Genomic DNA, 15,389 nt, shown 5'->3' with positions numbered 1-15,389 from the left:
AAGTAAAGTAAAGTAAAGACTATCATTGAGGTGCTGACGGTCTGTTCTGATCTGGCAACATTAAGTGACATGGCTGTTGCAGTTTCAGGTGAGTTACCTTGATTTGCATTCTCCGTACTCACACGTGTTTGTCTTTGCAAAGCATTACTGTAGTTTTCATCATGAAGACACACAGGATGTCTCTTTGTGCAGGTTTCGCAAGTGAGGCGGCATCTGCAGTCCTTACCACTGTGTCCTTGTTTCAGACAGCCATAACAAAGCTTTTTGTCTCTCACATATTTCTTTCTATTTTCTAGAGACATCTTTAAGAAGTCTGGGCACTTGTGAATCTGATGTGCGTCCTGGCACAACATGCATGGAGAACTGATAGGTGTTTTTGTTATTGTCCGTTTGTCACTTTGTACAGTTGCATTTGTGTTAAATACAACCTGCTTTTTTCCCACTGATTACCCTTGTACTCAATATTTCAATATTTATCAGTATATATCAATATTTGTTTCAGTGCGGCGAAGTGCATGAATGGAGGTGACTGGGTTGCAAGCAACTTCCGCTTCTAATGAGAGGAAGGAAGCAAAATCACAGAAACTTGGAAACTCACCACCCTCCATTAAAGTTTTTGTTACCCGTCTATTCCATCTTGCATTTATCCAGTCCGGTAGTTTGTGCAAAAATCTTTGATTTTCTTCGCAGTCGTTGAGTATTTGTAATCCCTTTACGTGCGGCATAGCAAGCTTGCATGCATTTATGAAATCTGCAAGGTTCCTTAATCCATCAGCGTCTCTGGACTGCACCTTTGGCCAATTCGCTAGCTTCTCTCTAAATGCCTTTTATATCATGAATGGTTGACCGTATCTTTGGTTTAGTTTATCTCAAGCATCTTGTATGCCTCTTCATCGTTTCTGAAGAAACTTCTTTCAAGACATTTGCGAGCTGACCCAGTTAAATATCTTTTTAAATACTACAGTTTATCTTTACCGCTGAGAGACCCTTTCGTTCAATCAGGGACATGAATGTGGATTTCTACTCTATGAAGTTTATTGGATCACCACTAAACACTGTTGGTTCTGGTGTGGGAAGTTTGTTCATTTTTATGCTGTCTTGCACTGCTTGTGCTAGCTCAGAGACATCCGAGTGAGCTGTTTGCACAGGAATGAAGGGGAGTTCTGGTGTGGGCTGTTTGGGGGGTGAAGTTTGGGCTAACTGGTTCACCTTTTATTGACTGTTCATCCCCCACTAGTGATAACTCTCTATCATATGCTTCCCACCTGGCTCGAGCTGCTTTTACTTCCTTCTGCGCTCTTAAGCGTTCCAGCTCTGAATTTTGCGCCGCCATTTGTACTTTGTGCTCCTTCTCTAGAGCCTTTATCCTTTCTCTTTGTCTTTGTTCTTCTAATACAACCTCATATTCTGCCTCTTTTGCTGATAGTTCTGCTGCTGCTGCTTCGGCTCGCTTTGCGGTCAGCTGTGAAGCTGAGGATCGTTGGCTGTGGTTTGATGCCGCGGTCGAGCCATATATGGACATGGCATAGTCATGCTGTAAAAGTCCACATAAACGAGTTCTTTCACACTCTGCATCAAAATCTCTATCAACTCTACTTATTCTCTCCAGAATTATTCTAAAAACTTCATGAGTTACTTTTTCACATGCATCAATCTTTCTCCTTATGTCAGATGGTGGTGCCGTTTGGATTCTTATTTCTGAAAAGAACATCAATATATTGTCTCTCCTTTGTTCTATTATGTCTGCAAGTTCTGACATCTCTTCGTCTGTGATATCTGTCTTTAGCTTTTCTCTTGTTTCTCGTACTTGCATTTTCCATTGTTCATTGTTGTTAGTCTCCTTTCTTTTTGGCTTAATTCTTCCTTTCGGTATGTTATCATCCTTTCAGTTTGTACTTTAACTCTTTCAGAACATCTTGGTAAGTCGGACATGGTTTAAGCTTTATCTTGAAGCTCACTTCACATTTGTTCTTTGCATGTGATTGGATCTTTAATGTCTTGTTGTGAACTTGCAATCTGTTCATTTGTGACCGTTTGACTCAGCTTGTACGTCTTCCATTTGAGCCCCTTTTGATCCATTTTGTCTTCTGACCAACTGCTGGACGTCGCGGGTATTACCTTAAACCACGTAGTGCAGCGGGAGGCGGTGGTCAAGCTCTTACATTCAGTCAATATTGAGAAGGCCAGAACTGATGGTCAAATGATGATTTATTGAAGCCGTCCGTGTCATCAACCAACGTAAGAGCTAAGCAAGAGCAGATACCAATAATTACGATCACATCCCTCGTCATGCATAGCACCTTACGTTAGTATATTTCTTTCCCTTAGCATAACTAATAAAGTCTTTTCTCACAAACATTACAGGTTGCTCAAATATACTTTAGTCATAGTTACAAACCTTGTTCCCTTATCAACTGATGCTAGATTTGTTGCTTTTAACTCTTTCGGTTGTCCTTTTCTCTGCGTTGCCACTGAGCCTTTCCTGCTTTACTTCACGCCTTCTGTCTTACATCAAGCTCAGTACCGTTACCGTACTTCCGCTCACAAAGGGGTTATCAAAATATGAGTGCATTAATGTATGAGTGCATTGCATTAATGTAAATCTTACTTTTTTGGTCTTTACAATGAATGTGTTACACTACACAGTTCATTCTGTCAAACAGTACAAAATGTCTGCTGGTAAAATTTTGTACCATCTGAGATATGCATCTCAATTATTATTCAGAGTACAATAATAGACAAGTTTATAACTCAGTTTCATTTTAAAATTATAGATTTATTGGGGCATATATATATATCGACAAGCAGAAATTCATACTTGCTAGATTTGCATCTGCAGTATTTTAGGCAATGTGGCTGATAAAGTGCTGAAATCATCCCTCAAAGGACAGAGTGGACTGCCAGACAAACAGAAAACAAAGAATGCACAAAGGTGCACAACTAGTGGCCTGCACGCAACATTGATTCCATTGGTGAAAAATAGACAATGACAGCTTGATGACGATGTCTCATGCTCCTCACTAGCCTCATGATGTGTTTCTGAGGCAATGCGTTCCACTCTTCCACAAGAGCTAAACGCAGTTCTGCCGGGTCACGTGGGGGTGGGGTACGATCACTCAGTCTCTGCTTCAACTGGTCCCAAACATGCTCTATGGGGTTCAGGTCAGGTGACATTGATGGCCATACCATATGAGGCACTCCAACTGCCTGAATTCTGCCACGATGTGGTGGAGCATTATCATCCATTAATAGAAAGTTGGGCAGAATTGGGGGATGATGGTGGGTTCTATGATGTGTCTGAGGTAAGAATGTGCAGTGACTGAGCCATGTACAATAACCAAATCGGTTTTGCGCTGACTGGTGATGCCTGCCCAGATTGTTGCTCCTCGTCGCTTGACCTCAGTGTATCGCTCACCTCGCATTCTCCAGCAACGCTGACACGACACTAATCAGTGAACAGGACGGTGGACCACTGCTGCATTGTTCAGACCACATGGCCTTGTGTCCACTGCAAATGTTCACTGCAGCGTCTTGGTGTCAGTGGAGTCTCCTGCAACGGTCGTCTGGCATTCAAGCCAAAGCGGTGCAGTGGGTTGCGAATGGTTTGTCTGGAAAACCTAGTAACCCCGCATCTCATAAACGGGCCTGCAGCTGTGTGGCAGTTGCATAATGATGTCTGAGTACGTAGGTCCTTAGGTAATGGTCATCATTCCAGTCTGCCACTTGTGGGGCTCCACTGCTGGGTCTGTCATGATCTCTGCCAGTAGTTCTGTGTCTTGATGCAAGTCTGCTGATGACACTTTGAGACACATAAAGTTCACGAGCAACATCTGACTGCCTGGTGATGCCTCTCATCCAGTAAGTGACGTTGTGGTTTTTTGGCTGTTTCAATGAATTACTGACAATACCAGCTTTTTATGACCACAGAATGTTGAATTTGATGCCACGTTGAGAAAGGTTGTCTCTTGGTATTGGCCCCAATATAAGGCACACCTGTACACAATGAGACCATTACGTGGAAAACACAAAATGTGTTTGTCTATCAACCCAACATAATTGCCTCCCTATCCCAAAAATGTCCAAAAGTGAAACAAACATCGTATAAATGACATCCACTAAGTCTCTCACAATATCCCTATCTTATTGTGAGTAGTGTATATATCAACTCTGGGAACAGATCCTTCTCCTGTTTCATCTTGGTCTTATAAAGTTGAATGTTTACATCGTTCCATGCGTAATTTTAGTCTCTTGAGCATGAAAAATTAATTATATTGTCTTCACATATGCTGTTGTGAATTGTAATTGTGAACATCACTTCAAGGTGACTTTTAGTTTGCTTCAGAAAAAAAAACTGCAGAAGAAACTCCCCTGAATAAACAATAAATTCCCCTCCTCCTCTTTAACAGAGCCACATTCAAACACAATAACCAGTCAGTGTGTAACAGTGGAAGGACAATTTATTTCAGTTTCAAATAAAACACATAAAAATATTTTATGCCAGATAAAGTTATGTGTTTTATTACAATGAAAAACATGCTAAATAATTGTCAGATTTATTACATTTTAATATTTAAATCAAACATGTAATATGGGTCAAATATATTTCGCACATACATATAATAAGTAAAACAATTTATGCTACAGTAATTAATTAGGCAAAAGCAATTTAATTCAAATAATTTAATAAAAAGTCAACATGGAACTATGTACAGTTTTAATAAGATCAATTGAACATACAACAAAAATATAAATAAAAAAGGGCGTTTCAACAGAATGAGATAAAAATAAAATAATGAAAACACTTTAGACAATGCACACAAGACATTGCTATTCTTTGTCCACTGCTGGAGAGTTGACGCATCCCTGATGGAACCACTTGTTGCAACTATTGCAAAAAAACATGTTCATTTTTTAAATGTTTACATGTTCCTTTTTCATTATGTGTTTTAAGCAACAACATATCTGGAAATACCATTCATGTTAAATTAAATTGTAAAATGACCCATTGTAGGTCATCTGTTTCCGCAAACCCACGTTGACAGCAAAGCTTATCCAGGATGTCTAAACACAGACAAATTCACATCAACATCTCGACATATTTCTATTGCTTCAATGTCCTCGGCAAAATATTTCAACATGAAGCTTATTACAATCCAGAACAGTTTCAGCTCTCACCTTGTTTACGGCTCTTCTTCTTGTGCCAGTGGTGGGACGCACCGAGTATGCACTCAGCAAACTGATGCAAAAGAAAACAGGACCGTAGACAGAAGAGGTGAACATCCTGCAACACACAGCCAGAAACAAAATCAGACCTGATCAGAAACATCACAGCAGAAAGAGTTTGGGGCAGGACATGACAGGGCATTACCTGTTCGTTTAAGTCGGCAGGCCAAATGCCACCCCATGTTGTTCTGGTGAGTGGCTCTCAGTCCCAATCTGCCTCTCCTCCTCCTCCTCCTGGTCCGCGGGAATGACCGTCTGCCTGGTTTTCTTAGAAAGGATGGCAGAAAACGATTTAACCGAAAACGAATCACCTCCGGGCCATCCTATACAAATCACAAACATATATACACATGAGGTCTGGAAAAGGACTCACCGGTGGAGAACACCAGAGAGCTCGCTTCATCTGTGTATGTCGCTGAAGCTGACTGCTGCTCCCAAGTCACCTGTAGAAAGAAATGAGAGAACATTACACCAGGGCACCAGGGCAATACTCACCGATTTTTAAATCAGAACTTTTAAATTAGAAAAAACAGGCGCTGAGGTCATGACGGAAATATATACGCACAATAAGTTAGGGACATTGTTATTTACATAAATGCTTTTCCTATTTGCTCTGAATTTTAATGAAATAAATAAAAGTTCCCTTTGATATTACTAATAATGTATGAGATGAATGATGATGGGTTCTGTGATGTCTCTGAGGTAAGAAAGTGCAGTGACTGAGCCATGTACAATAACCAAATTGCCACTTAGTTTTGAGCAAACTTTTGGTATTTAAAATAAATAAATAAATAAATAAATAAATAAATAAATAAGTCCATATTGAGAAGGCCAGAACTGATGGTCAAAATGATGATTTATTGAAGCCGTCCGTGTCATCAACCAATGTAAGAGCTAAGCAAGAGCAGATACCAATAATTACGATCACATCCCTTGTCATGCATAGCACCTTACGTTAGTATATTTCTTTCCCTTAGCATAACTAATCAAGTCTTTTCTTACAAACATTACAGGTTGCTCAAATATAGTTTAGTCATAGTTACGAACCTTGTTCCCTTATCAACTGATGCTAGATTTTTTTGCTTTTAACTCTTTCGGTTGTCCTTTTCTCTGCGTTGCCACTGAGCCTTTCCTGCTTTACTTTGCGCCTTCTGTCTTACATCAAGCTCAGTACCGTTACCGTACTTCTGCTCACAAAGGGGTTATCCAAATATGAGCGGGTAACATTACATTAATGTAAATCTTTTTGGTTTTTACACTCCCATCAAATTATTTTCTGTTGAACATATGAAACACAAATAATTAAAAAAACTTTGTCACAACAAGAATAACATAGTAAACATGCTAACACTGTAACTTGAGATATGTCCATATACTCAAGCATCAGGAATTTACATTCCACTATCTTCCAGCAGCCGAACTAACTTCTGTCCATCTGTATCTTCTACAGTGTCCAAGATTCGGCCAAGCTTCCACTGGGATCAGGGTTGCATTTCATCTTTGTCCATTACTATGTCGCCTATTTGCATGTTCCCTTTAGGGGTGTTCCATTGTTGTCTGATCATAATGTTTTGAAGGTACCATCGTTCCCATACTCCACCTGCGTGACTAGCATGAGGTGTGTTTAGGATGAAGTCACATTGTTTTTCTGCAAGGAAGGTTGTCAGTCTGTCAGTGTACATTTCACTTCGTACTGTGTTCAGCTCATTTTTGGAACCTATGAAGTTGGTACCCTGATCACATTTTATTTGTCTGACTGAGCCTCTTATGGCAATGAACGAGTCCATTTATAAAAGTGTCTGTTGACAGATCCTCTAACTTTTCAACATGGACTGCATGTGAATAGAAGCATGTGAAAAGGAGGTCGGACCTTTTGTGTTCTTTCCATGCTTGTTTGGTCAGGAACGGCCCAAAAACGTCCATACCACAGTATGTGAAGGGTGGAGAGTGTTCAATTCTCTCTGCGGGTAGATCTCTCATTTTTTGTCCTTCCACAGGTCTCCTTTGTCTACGACAAAAAACACACTGGCGAATATAGGATGCAACCTTTTGGCTTAACCTTGGAATCCAATACCCACTGGATCATATCTCATTCATCGTGAAGCCTTTTCCTTGATGACTGACCCTTTCGTGGCATTGGGCAATTATCAGTTTTGTGATGTGATGTTCTCTGGGAATGATGGTTGGATGTTCGAATGAATTTGGGAGGGATGAATGCCGTAGTCTTCCTCCCACCTTAAGCACAATATCTTTGTCCAAGAAAACATCCAAGTTGTGCATTTTGTTGTTCTTTGATAGTTGTTTGCCTTTGTTTAGTGTATCTATTTCATTTTGATATACTTGTCTTTGTAAATCTTTGATAATGACAGTTTCTGCATTTTGTCTTTCTGTCACAGTGGTGATCGTGTTTGATTTGTCTTTAAGCAGGTATCGTCTGAGACGTGCTACTGCACTGACTGCGCGGGACCAGGATGAGAACTTTCTGAGGCGGTCACTAAGGCTTGCATGTTCAGCAGTTTGTGTACTTAGTGTCTGCACCTTTTTCACTTCTGGGTCTCCTACTAGGAGTTCAATAGTTTCCTTTGGTGGGTGTTGTATTTCTCTTTCCCATAGGAATTTAGGGCCAGTAAGCCAATTGGATGAGAGTAGTTCATTTACAGACATGCCCCTGGAAGCCATGTCTGCTGGGTTTTTGGCAGTAGGCACATAAAACCATTGTTGTGGTGGGGTATTGTTGCGGATTTTCTGTACTCTATTAGCAACAAATGTATGAAAACGCCTCGCCTCATTATTTAGGTATCCTAGAGTGACTTTAGAGTCAGTCCAAAAGAACTCTTCGACATTGTCGTAAAGTAGTTCCTCTCTCAGCATGTTGCTCACGGTGACTGACACTGTGGCTGCGGTAAGTTCCAGTCTTGGGATTGTGGTGATTTTTGTGGGTGAGACACGTGCTTTGCCCATAATGAAGGTACAATGAACTTCCTTGTTTTTGTTTAAGAGTCTGAGATAAGAACATTGTCCATATCCTGTAGTGCTTGCGTCCGAAAAGTGATGTAATTCTCTTTTCACCACATCTCCACTACATTTGTAATTTACTCAGATTGTGAAGATCTCCGTTCCAGCGCTCCCACCGTGGCCTGAGATGCTCTGGTATCGGGTCATCCCACTTCGTTCCTTGGCAGCACATTTCTTGGAGGATTCCTTTGTCGTTGAGCACGTAAGGAGCTATGATTCCAAGGGGATCGTATATTGCTGCAACTGTGGATAGGATGCCACGCCGGGTTGGTGGTTGGTCCGTTAGTGTGATGTTGAATGTGAAGCAATCTTCCTCCATGTTCCAGTAAATGCCAAGTGCTCTTTCAGTCTGTGCTTCATTAAATGTCAAGTCCTGTAGCAGAGACCTAACCTCTGAGGTCGGAATACTATACAGAACGTTGATGTTGTTGGACACAAACTTGTGTAACCTTAATCCACCCTTTGTGCACAATTCACATGCTTCCTTTGCCAGTTGTACAGCATCCTTGACTGTCTCTGCACTGGTGACGGCGCCATCTACATAGAAGTCTCTGGCTATGAACCGTGAGCCCGCAGGATATGCAAGGCTGTTCTCTTTGGCTAAATGTTTCAGTCCATAGTTCGCACAAACGGGTGACGAAACAGCGCCAAAGAGATGAACTGTCATCCTGTACGCTTGCGGTTGGCTGTTTATGTCACCATCTTTCCACCATAAGAAGCGCAAGTAGTTGCGATCGCTTTCTTTGACCTGAAATTGGTGGAACATTTTCTCGAAGTCACACATCAGCGCTATTTGGTGCTGTCTGAAGCGCACAAGAACACCCATGTTGATAATGTCGGGGCCAATCAGTAAATGTTCATTAAGACAGGTACCCTGTCAGGTTTCTTTGGATGATAGATGGCGTGGTGTGGTATGTACCATGTCTTGCCAGGGAGTCCGATATCATCAGTCTCTTCTGCACCACCTCTTTCGATGATGTTATTCATGTATTGCATGTAATCCTCCTTGTATTTTTCGTCTTTCATGAGTTTGTGTTTGAGCTGGTTTAGTCTGTTTTCAGCAAGTTGTCTGTTATCTGGCATTTGTGGCTTTTCTCTAAATGGCAATGACATCTCCAAATGTCCCTTTTCCGTCTGTGTTATGCCTTGCTCAAGCTTCTGGAGGAATATTAAATCCTCTTGTGATACAGTCTTTTCGTTCCTGTCCGTCTCTTTGAAATCTCTTTCCAGAGCAAGTATTGCATCTGTTGGAGTGGAGTGAGGGACTTCTTTAACTGTGACTCTGTGGCAGAGGCTGCTGTCTATATCCGTTTCATTGCACAGTGCTGCGTTGCCTACTATGCTCCATCCTAAATCCGTGCGATTAGCATAGGGCTCACCATCTTTTCCTAAGATTATTTGTTTAGGTGCAAGAGCCCTGGGACAGGTATAACCTATAAGGAGACCCACTTCACAACTGAGGAGTGAAGGGATCTCATCTACAATAGGCAGTAAATGACTCCTGCGTTACATCCTGATCCACAAAGACAGCATCGCTCTGAGTGTCTAATAATGCATAGTCCAATTTTAGGTGGTTTACAGCCATACTGGGACTATGTTGTCCCTGGCTGGTGGAACAACCTTCCCTCCTCCACAAGACTAGCCGAGACTATCACCACTTTTAAGAAGCAGGTGAAAACCCTCTTGTTCAAAAAGTAATACTGTCAAATTTAACACTTACACACACACATGCGTACACATTGCACAAAACAATACAAAAATGTTATAACCCTAGCACTTATCAATCTCTGAGCATGTTCTTCGCTGACAAGTTGAGCCTTATCAGGGCTCTTAGTTTGTAAACTCAATATTCTATAGAAATCGAACGAGAATTGCTGGTGTCTTCCTCTTGTAAGTCGCTTTGGATAAATGCATCTGCTAAATAAAGTAAAGTAAAGTAAAGACTATCATTGAGGTGCTGACGGTCTGTTCTGATCTGGCAACATTAAGTGACATGGCTGTTGCAGTTTCAGGTGAGTTACCTTGATTTGCATTCTCCGTACTCACACATGTTTGTCTTTGCAAACCGTTACTGTAGTTTTCATCATGAAGACACACAGGATGTCTCTTTCTGCAGGTTTCGCAAGTGAGGCGGCATCTGCAGTCCTTACCACTGTGTCCTTGTTTCAGACAGCCATAACAAAGCTTTTTGTCTCTCACATATTTATTTCTATTTTCTAGAGACATCTTTAAGAAGTCTGGGCACTTGTGAATCTGATGTGCGTCCTGGCACAACATGCATGGAGAACTGTTAGGTGTCTTTGTTATTGTCTGTTTGTCACTTTGTACAGTTGCATTTGTGTTAAATACACCTGCTTTTTTCCCACTGATTACCCTTGTTCTCAATATTTCAATATTTATCAGTATATATCAATATTTGTTTCAGTGCGGCGAAGTGCATGAATGGAGGTGACTGGGTTGCAAGCAACTTCCGCTTCTAATGAGAGGAAGGAAGCAAAATCACAGAAACTTGGAAACTCACCACCCTCCATTAAAGTTTTTGTTACCCGTCTATTCCATCTTGCATTTATCCAGTCCGGTAGTTTGTGCAAAAATCTTTGATTTTCTTCGCAGTCGTTGAGTATTTGTAATCCCTTTACGTGCGGCATAGCAAGCTTGCATGCATTTATGAAATCTGCAAGGTTCCTTAATCCATCAGCGTCTCTGGACTGCACCTTTGGCCAATTCGCTAGCTTCTCTCTAAATGCCTTTTATATCATGAATGGTTGACCGTATCTTTGGTTTAGTTTATCTCAAGCATCTTTGTATGCCTCTGCATCGTTTCTGAAGAAACTTCTTTCAAGACATTTGCGAGCCGACCCAGTTAAAAGTCTTTTTAAATACTACAGTTTATCTTTACCGCTGAGAGACCCTTTCGTTCAATCAGGGACATGAATGTGGATTTCTACTCTATGAAGTTTATTGGATCACCACTAAACACTGTTGGTTCTGGTGTGGGAAGCTTGTTCATTTTTATGCTGTCTTGCACTGCTTGTGCTAGCTCAGAGACATCCGAGTGAGCTGTTTGCACAGGAATGAAGGGGAGTGCTGGTGTGGGCTGTTTGGGGGTGAAGTTTGGGCTAACTGGTTCACCTTTTATTGACTGTTCATCCCCCACTAGTGATAACTCTCTATCATATGCTTCCCACCTGGCTCGAGCTGCTTTTACTTCCTTCTGCGCTCTTAAGCGTTCCAGCTCTGAATTTTGCGCCGCCATTTGTACCTTGTGCTCCTTCTCTAGAGCCTTTATCCTTTCTCTTTGTCTTTGTTCTTCTAATACAACCTCATATTCTGCCTCTTTTGCTGATAGTTCTGCTGCTGCTTCGGCTCGCTTTGCGGTCAGCTGTGAAGCTGAGGATCGTTGGCTGTGGTTTGATGCCGCGGTCGAGCCATATATGGACATGGCATAGTCATGCTGTAAAAGTCCACATAAACGAGTTCTTTCACACTCTGCATCAAAATCTCTATCAACTCTACTTATTCTCTCCAGAATTATTCTAAAAACTTCATGAGTTACTTGTTCACATGCATCAATCTTTCTCCTTATGTCAGATGGTGGTGCCGTTTGGATTATTATTTCTGAAAAGAACATCAATATATTGTCTCTCCTTTGTTCTATTATGTCTGCAAGTTCTGACATCTCTTTGTCTGTGATATCTGTCTTTAGCTTTTCTCTTGTTTCTCGTACTTGCATTTTCCATTGTTCATTGTTGTTAGTCTCCTTTCTTTTTGGCTTAATTCTTCCTTTCGGTATGTTATCATCCTTTCAGTTTGTACTTTAACTCTTTCAGAACATCTTGGTAAGTCGGACATGGTTTAAGCTTTATCTTGAAGCTCACTTCACATTTGTTCTTTGCATGTGATTGGATCTTTAATGTCTTGTTGTGAACTTGCAATGTGTTCATTTGTGACCGTTTGACTTAGTGATGCAGCTTGTACGTCTTCCATTTGAGCCCCTTTTGATCCATTTTGTCTTCTGACCAACTGCTGGACGTCGCGGGTATTACCTTAAACCACGTAGTGCAGCGGGAGGCGGCGGTCAAGCTCTTACTGTAGCATTCAGTCAATATTGAGAAGGCCAGAACTGATGGTCAAATGATGATTTATTGAAGCCGTCCGTGTCATCAACCAACGTAAGAGCTAAGCAAGAGCAGATACCAATAATTACGATCACATCCCTCGTCATGCATAGCACCTTACGTTAGTATATTTCTTTCCCTTAGCATAACTAATAAAGTCTTTTCTCACAAACATTACTGGTTGCTCAAATATACTTTAGTCATAGTTACAAACCTTGTTCCCTTATCAACTGATGCTAGATTTGTTGCTTTTAACTCTTTTGGTTGTCCTTTTCTCTGCGTTGCCACTGAGCCTTTCCTGCTTTACTTCACGCCTTCTGTCTTACATCAAGCTCAGTACCGTTACCGTACTTCCGCTCACAAAGGGGTTATCAAAATATGAGTGCATTAATGTATGAGTGCATTGCATTAATGTAAATCTTACTTTTTTGGTCTTTACAATGAATGTGTTACACTACACAGTTCAGTCTGTCAAACAGTACAAAATGTCTGCTGGTAAAATTTTGTACCATCTGAGATATGCATCTCAATTATTATTCAGAGTACAATAATAGACAAGTTTATAACTCAGTTTCATTTTAAAATTATAGATTTATTGGGGCATGCATATATAAATTCATACCTGCTAAATTTGCATCTGCAGTATTTTAGGCAATGTGGCTGATAAAGTGCTGAAATCATCCCTCATAGGACAGAGTGGACTGCCAGACAAACAGAAAACAAAGAATGCACAAAGGTGCACAACTAGTGGCCTGCACGCAACATTGATTCCATTGGTGAAAAATAGACAATGACAGCTTGATGACGATGTCTCATGCTCCTCACTAGCCTCATGATGTGTTTCTGAGGCAATGCGTTCCACTCTTCCACAAGAGCTAAACGCAGTTCTGCCGGGTCACGTGGGGGTGGGGTACGATCATTCAGTCTCTGCTTCAACTGGTCCCAAACGTGCTCTATGGGGTTCAGGTCAGGTGACATTGATTGCCATACCATATGAGGCACTCCAACTGCCTGAATTCTGCCACGATGTGGTGGAGCATTATCATCCATTAATAGAAAGTTGGGCAGAATTGGGGGATGTTGATGGGTTCTATGATGTCTCTGAGGTTAAGAATGTGCAGGGACTGAGCCATGTACAATAACCAAATCGGTTTTGCGCTGACTGGTGATGCCTGCCCAGATTGTTGCTCCTCGTCGCTTGACCTCAGTGTATCGCTCACCTCGCATTCTCCAGCAACGCTGACACGACACTAATCAGTGAACAGGACGGTGGACCACTGCTGCATTGTTCAGACCACATGGCCTTGTGTCCACTGCAAATGTTCACTGCAGCGTCTTGGTGTCAGTGGACTCTCCTGCAACGGTCGTCTGGCATTTAAGCCAAAGCGGTGCAGTGGGTTGCGAATGGTTTGTCTGGAAAGCCTAGTAACCCCGCATCTCATAAACGGGCCTGCAGCTGTGTGGCAGTTGCATAATGATGTCTGAGTATGTAGGTCCTTAGGTAATGGTCATCATTCCAGTCTGCCACTTGTGGGGCTCCACTGCTGGGTCTGTCATGATCTCTGCCAGTAGTCCTGTGTCTTGATGCAAGTCTGCTGATGACACTTTGAGACACATAAAGTTCACGAGCAACATCTGACTGCCTGGTGATGCCTCTCATCCATTAAGTGACATTGTGGTTTTATGGCTGTTTGAATGATTTACTGACAATACCAGCTTCTTATGACCACAGAATGTTGAATTTGATGCCACGTTGAGAAAGGTTGTCTCTTGGTATTGGCCCCAATATAAGGCACACCTGTACACAATGAGACCATTACGTGGAAAACACAAAATGTGTTTGTCTATCAACCCAACATAATTGCCTCCCTATCCCAAAAATGTCCAAAAGTGAAACAAACATCGTATAAATGACATCCACTAAGTCTCTTACAATATCCCTATCTTATTGTGAGTAGTGTATATATCAACACTGGGAACAGATCCTTCTCCTGTTTCATCTTGGTCTTATAAAGTTGAATGTTTGCATCGTTCCATGCGTAATTTTAGTCTCTTGAGCATGAAAAATTAATTATATTGTCTTCACATATGCTGTTGTGAATTGTAATTGTGAACATCACTTCAAGATGACTTTTAGTTTGCTTCAGAAAAAACTGCATAAGAAACTCCCCTGAATAAACAATAAATTCCCCTCCTCCTCTTTAACAGAGCCACATTCAAACACAATAACCAGTCAGTGTGTAACAGTGGAAGGACAATTTATTGCAGTTTCAAATAAAACACATACAAATATTTTATGCCAGATAAAGTTATGTGTTTTGAAAAAAATTGTCAGATCTATTACATTTTAATATTTAAATCAAACATGTAATATGGGTCAAATATAATTCGCACATACATATAATAAGTAAAACAATTTATGCTACAGTAATTAATTAGGCAAAAGCAATTTAATTCAAATAATTTAATAAAAAGTCAACATGGAACTATGTACAGTTTTAAAAAGATCAATTGAACATACAGCAAAAAATATAAATAAAAGTATAAAAAAGGGCATTTCAACACAATGAAATAAAAATAAAATAATGAAAACACTTTAGACAATGCACACAACACATTCCTATTCTTTGTCCACTGCTGGAGAGTTGACGCATCCCTGATGGAACCACTTGTTGCAACTATTGCAGGCAATCTGAACATTAAAAAAGAAAAAAAACATGTTCCTTTTTCATTATGTGTTTTAAGCAACAACATATCTGGAAATACCATTCATGTTAAATTTAATATAATTACCCATTGTAGGTCATCTGTTTCCACAAACCCACATTGACAGCAAAGCTTATTCAGGATGTCTAAACACAGACAAATTCACATCAACATCTCGACATATTTCTATTGCTTCAATGTCCTCAGCAAAATATTTCAACATGAAGCTAATTACAATCCAGAACAGTTTCAGCTCTCACCTTGTTTACGGCTCTTCTTCTTGTGCCAGTGGTGGGACGCACCGAGTATGCACTCAGCAAACTGATG

General features: G+C 40.8%; 1 long non-coding RNA gene across 1 annotated transcript; it reads right to left on the bottom strand.

Annotated features, from left to right (window-relative positions):
- Positions 1-14,874: 14,874 nt before the first annotated feature.
- LOC114791319 (uncharacterized) lies at positions 14,875-15,384 on the bottom strand. Its single transcript, XR_003749972.1, has 3 exons — positions 15,323-15,384; positions 15,150-15,208; positions 14,875-15,048 (listed from the first exon to the last, which is right to left on the bottom strand). It is a non-coding gene; the product is annotated as an uncharacterized LOC114791319 (long non-coding RNA).
- Between the last annotated feature and the right edge of the window lie 5 nt (positions 15,385-15,389).

Source organism: Denticeps clupeoides, chromosome 5 (assembly GCF_900700375.1).
Source record: "Denticeps clupeoides chromosome 5, fDenClu1.1, whole genome shotgun sequence".
NCBI lineage: Eukaryota > Metazoa > Chordata > Actinopteri > Clupeiformes > Denticipitidae > Denticeps > Denticeps clupeoides.
This window is presented reverse-complemented; position numbering and strand designations above follow the sequence as displayed.